This window comes from Arachis hypogaea, chromosome 7 (assembly GCF_003086295.3).
Source record: "Arachis hypogaea cultivar Tifrunner chromosome 7, arahy.Tifrunner.gnm2.J5K5, whole genome shotgun sequence".
Taxonomy (NCBI): Eukaryota; Viridiplantae; Streptophyta; class Magnoliopsida; order Fabales; family Fabaceae; genus Arachis; species Arachis hypogaea.
In genome coordinates this window covers 41,681,897-41,687,685 of record NC_092042.1, presented here as the reverse complement: position 1 = coordinate 41,687,685, position 5,789 = coordinate 41,681,897, and the positions used below count along the sequence as shown (strand labels likewise).

General features: G+C 37.5%; 1 non-coding gene across 1 annotated transcript; it reads left to right on the top strand.

Moving 5' to 3' along the window:
• The first annotated feature begins 1,784 nt into the window (after positions 1 to 1,784).
• On the top strand, positions 1,785 to 1,888 carry LOC112704816 (small nucleolar RNA R71). Its single transcript, XR_003155422.1, has one exon. It is a non-coding gene; the product is annotated as a small nucleolar RNA R71 (small nucleolar RNA).
• Positions 1,889 to 5,789: the final 3,901 nt, after the last annotated feature.

The following is a 5,789-nucleotide window of genomic DNA, read 5'->3' as shown; positions in this document are numbered from 1 at the left end:
AAATAAAATAAAATTAGATAAATAAAATTGGGTTGCCTCCCAACAAGCGCTTCTTTAATGTCAATAGCTTGACAGTGGCTCTCATGGAGCCACAAGGTGATCAGGTCAATTTTAGTGTAGTCCCAACACCAAACTTAGAGTTTGGATATGGGGTCTGAACACCAAACTTAGAATTTGGTTGTGGCCTCACAACACCGAACTTAGAGTTTGACTGTGTGGGCTCTTCTTGACTCTGAACTGAGAGTAGCTCTTCATGCTTACTCTCTTTTGTCACAGAGGGATGGCCATGTGCTTTAAACACAAGGTAGTCCCCATTCAATTGAAGGACTAATTCTCCTCTGTTGACATCTATCACAGCTCCTGCTGTGGCTAGGAAAGGTCTTCCTAGGATGATGCATTCATCATCTTCCTTCCTAGTGTCTAGGATTATGAAATCAGCAGGGATGTAAAGGCCTTCAACCTTTACTAGCACGTCCTCTACTATTCCATAAGCTTGTCTCATGGACTTGTCTGCCAATTGCAATGAAAACAAGGCAGGTTGTACCTCAATGATCCCCAACTTCTCCATTACAGAGAGTGGCATAAGATTTATCCCTGACCCCAGATCACATAGAGCTTTTTCAAAGCTCATGGTGCCAATGGTACAAGGTATTAAGAACTTGCCAGGATCTTGTTTCTTTTGAGGTAGAGTTTTCTGAATCCAAGTATCTAGTTCACTAATGAGCAAGGGAGGTTCACTTTCCCAAGTCTCATTACCAAACAGCTTGGCATTCAGCTTCATGATAGCTCCTAAATATTGAGCAACTTGCTCTCCAGTTACATCTTCATCCTCTTCAGAGGAAGAATAGTCTTCTGAGCTCATGAATGGCAGAAGGAGATTTAATGGAATCTCTATGGTCTCTAGATGAGCCTCAGATTCCTCTGGATCCTTAATAGGAAACTCCTTCTTGCTTGAAGGACGTCCCAGGAGGTCTTCCTCACTAGGATTTTCGTCCTCCTCCTCCCTAGTGCATTCGGCCACTTTGATCAAATCAATGGCCTTGCACTCTCCTTTTGGATTCTCTTCTGTATTGCTTGGGAGAATACTGGGAGGAGTTTCAATGACTTTCTTACTCAGCTGGCCTACTTGTGCCTCCAAATTTCTAATGGAGGATCTTGTTTCATTCATGAAACTGAAAGTGGCTTTTGACAGATCAGAGACAATATTGGCTAAATTAGAAGTGTTTTGTTCTGAATTCTCTGTCTGTTGCTGAGAAGATGATGGATATGGCTTACTATTGCTCAGCCTATTGCATCCACCATTGTTAAAGCCTTGTTGAGGCTTTTGTTGATCCTTCCAAGAGAAATTTGGATGATTTCTCCATGATGGGTTATAGGTGTTTCCATAAGGTTCACCCATGTAATTAACCTCTGCCATGGCAGGGTTCTCAGGATCATAAGCTTCTTCAGAAGCTACCTCTCTAGTACTGTTGGATGCATGTTGCAATCTATTCAGATTTTGAGAGATTATGTTGACCTGTTGAGTCAACATTTTGTTCTGAGCCAATATAGCATTCAGAGCATCAATTTCAAGAACTCCTTTCTTCTGAGGTATCCCATTATTCACGGAATTTCTCTCAGAGGTATACATGAATTGGTTGTTTGCAACCATGTCAATGAGTTCTGGAGCCTCTTCAGGCGTTTTCTTCAGGTGAATAGATCCACCTGCAGAATGGTCCAATGACATTTTCGAAAATTCAGAGAGACCATAATAGAATATATCTAATAGGGTCCATTCTGAAAACATGTCAGATGGACATCTTTTGGTCAACTGCTTATATCTTTCCCAAGCTTCATAGAGGGATTCACCATCTTTTTGTTTGAAGGTTTGAACATCCACTCTCAGCTTGCTCAGCTTTTGAGGAGGAAAGAATTTATCCAAGAAGGCAGTGACCAGCTTATCCCAGGAGTCCAGGCTATCCTTAGGTTGTGAATCCAACCATATTATAGCTCTGTCTCTTACAGCAAAAGGGAAAAGCATGAGTCTGTAGACTTCAGGATCAACTCCATTCGTCTTTACAGTCTCACAGATCTGCAAGAACTCAGTTAAAAACTGATAAGGATCTTCAGATGGAAGTCCATAAAACTTGCAGTTTTGTTGCATCAAGGCAACTAGCTGAGGTTTCAGCTCAAAGTTATTGGCTCCAATGGCAGGAATGGAGATGCTTCTTCCATCAAACTTGGACGTTGGCTTTGTGAAGTCACCAAGCATTCTCCTTGCATTATTATTATTATTATTTTCGGCTGCCATGTCCTTCCCTTGTTCGAAAATTTCTGAAAGGTTGTTTCTGGATTGTTGTAATTTAGCTTCTCTTAATTTTCTCTTCAGAGTCCTTTCAGGTTCTGGATCAACTTCAACAAGAGTGTCTTTTTCCCTGTTCCTGCTCATATGAAAGAGAAGAAAACAAGAAAAGAAAGAGGAATCCTCTATGTCACAGTATAGAGATTCCCTTATGTTAGTAGAAGAAGAAGGGGGTAGAAGAATGAAGAAGGATGGATTCGGATTTTTGGATGAAGAGAGGTGAAGAGAAGTGTTAGTAAATAATTAATTAAATAGAAGGAGAGAAGAGAAGAGAAATTCGAAAATAATTTTTGAAAAAGAGGTTAGTAATTTTCGAAAATCAAAGACAAAATATAATTAAAATTAAAATTTTAGAACAAAAAGAATTTTTGAAAAAGAGAGGGAGAAATTTCGAAAATTAGAGAGGGGAAAGTAGTTAGGTGGTTTTGAAAAAGATAAGAAATAAACAAAAAGTTGGTTAGTTGATTGAAAAAGATTTGAAATCAAATTTTTAAAAAGATAAGAAGATAAGAAGTTAGATAAGATATTTTGAAATCAAATTTTGAAAAAGATAAAATAAAAAGATAAGATTAAAAAGATAAGATTTTTAAGAAAAAGATATTTTGAAAAAGATTTAATTTTTAAAATTACTTAACTAACAAGAAACTACAAGATAAGATTATAGAACTTAAAGATTGAACCTTTCTTAACAAGAAAGTAACAAACTTCAAATTTTTGAACCAATCACATTAATTGTTAGCTAATTTTCGAAAATTTGATATAAAGATAAGAAGAAGATTTTGAAAAAGATTTTTGAAATTTTTGAAAATAAAAAAAATGAAAAAGATATGATTTTTGAAAAAGATTTTGAAAAGATAAGATTTTTAAAATTGAAATTTTGACTTGACTTGTAAGAAACCACTAATTTTAAAAATTTTTTGACCAAGTCAACCCAAAATTTCGAAAATTTGGAGGGAAATAAGGAAAAGATATTTTTTTGATTTTTGAAATTTTAATTATGAGAGAGAAAAACAATAAAAATACTCAATGCATGAAATTTTTAAATCAAAACAATGAATGCATGCAAGAATGCTATAAATGTCAAGATGAACACCAAGAACACTTTGATGATCATGATGAACATCAAGAACATAATTTTGAAAAATTTTTGATGCAAAGAAAACATGCAAGACACCAAACTTAGAAATCTTTAATGCATGGACTCTAATAAACAAAAAATGCATATGAAAAACAACAAACAACACAAAACAAGAAAACATCAAGATCAAACAAGAGGACTTATCAAGAACAACTTGAAGATCATGAAGAACACTATGAATGCATGGGATTTTCGAAAAATGCAAGAGAAATTTTTAAAAGCATGCAATTGACACCAAACTTAAAAATTAACACAAGACTCAAACAAGAAACACAAAATATTTTTGGTTTTTATGATTTTCTAGTTTTTTTTTTGTATTTTTATTTTAATTTTTTCGAAAAACATGGTTAGAAAAACGAAAAAGAAAAGAAAAATTTTGAAAAAGATTATTGAAAAGAAAATTACCTAATCTGAGCAACAAGATGAACCGTCAGTTGTCCATACTCGAACAATCCCCGGCAACGGCGCCAAAAACTTGGTGGACGAAATTGTGATAAAAGAGTTTCAGGCACTGTTAGAGAAGCTCACAACTCCGTTCAACTAACCAGCAAGTGTACTGGGTCGTCCAAGTAATAAACCTTACGTGAGTAAGGGTCGATCCCACAGAGATTGTTGGTATGAAGCAAGCTATGGTCACCTTGTAAATCTCAGTTAGGCAGATTAAATTGGTTTATGGGTTTCGAAAATAGAAATAAGAAATATAGAAAATAAAAGGGATAGAGTACTTATGCAGATTCATTGGTGGGAATTTCAGATAAGCGAATGGAGATGCTGTATGCTCAAGGATGCCTGCTATTCTCCTGCTTCAACTCAATCCTTCTTACTCCTTTCCATGGCAAGCTGTGTATAGGGGTTCACCATTAGCGGTGGCTACTTTCAATCCTCTCGGGAAAATGATCCTATGCGGCTGTCACTCGCATGGCTAATCGTCTGGAGGCATCACCCGTGGTTGATGGCTACATCCCATCCTCGCAGTGAAAACTACGCTCACGCGCTCTGTCACAGCACGGCTAATCACTGGTTGGTTCCTGCGCCTACTGGAATAGAACCCCTTGATTCTTTTGCGTCTGTCACTAACGCCCAGCACTTGCAAGTTTGAAGCACGTCACAGTCATTCATTACCGGAATCCTACTCGGAATACCACAGACAAGGTTAGACTTTCCGGATTCCCAGGATCCTACTCGGAATACCACAGACAAGGTGAGACTTTCCGGATCCTCATAAATGCCGCCATCTATCTAGCTTATACCACGAAGATTCTGTTGGGGAATCTAAGAGATACACATTCAAGCTCGGTTGCATGTAGAACGGAAGTGGTTGTCAATCACGTGCGTTCATAAGTGAGAATGATAATGAGGGTTACTTATCATCACATTCATCATGTTCTTGGGTACGAATGAATATCATGGAATAAGAATAAGAGAGATTTGAATAAAAGAGAATAGAATTGCATTAATACTTGAGGTACAGCAGAGCTCCACACCCTTAATCTATGGTGTGCAGAAACTCCACCGTTGAAAATACACAAGCAAAAGGTTCAGGCATGGCCGAATGGCCAGCCCCCATGGTCTAAGAACTATGCGTTCAAAGATCTGATCCTAAGATCTAAAGTGATCAAAAGATGAAACGTCATCAAAAGATAAATGTTCTATTTATAATAAACTAGCTCCTAGGGTTTACATGAGTAAGTAATTGATGCATAAATCCACTTCCGGGGCCCACTTGGTGTATGCTTGGGCTGAGCTTGATTAATCCACGAGCTGAGGCTTCTCTTGGAGTTGAACTCCGAGTTATGACGTGTTTTGGGCGTTCAACTCCGGATCATGACGTTTTTCTGGCGTTTAACTCCAGACAGCAGCATGAACTTGGCGTTCAACGCCAAGTTACGTCGTCATTCTTCAAATAAAGTATGGACTATTATATATTGCTGGAAAGCTCTGGATGTCTACTTTCCAACGCCGTTGAGAGAGCGCCAATTGGAGTTCTGTAGCTCCAGAAAATCCATTTCGAGTGCAGGGAGGTCAGATTCCAACAGCATCAGCAGTCCTTTTTGTCAGCCTTTTTCAGAGTTTTGCTCAAGTCCCTCAATTTCAGCCAGAAATTACCTGAAATCACAGAAAAACTCACAAACTCATAGTAAAGTCCAGAAATGTGAATTTATCATAAAAACTAATGAAAACATCCCTAAAAGTAGCTCAAACTTACTAAAAACTATATAAAAACAATGCCAAAAAGCGTATAAATTATCCGCTCATCAGCAAGGCATGTCATTTACCAGTGGAACTGGAACATAGAGGATATTTGGCAAC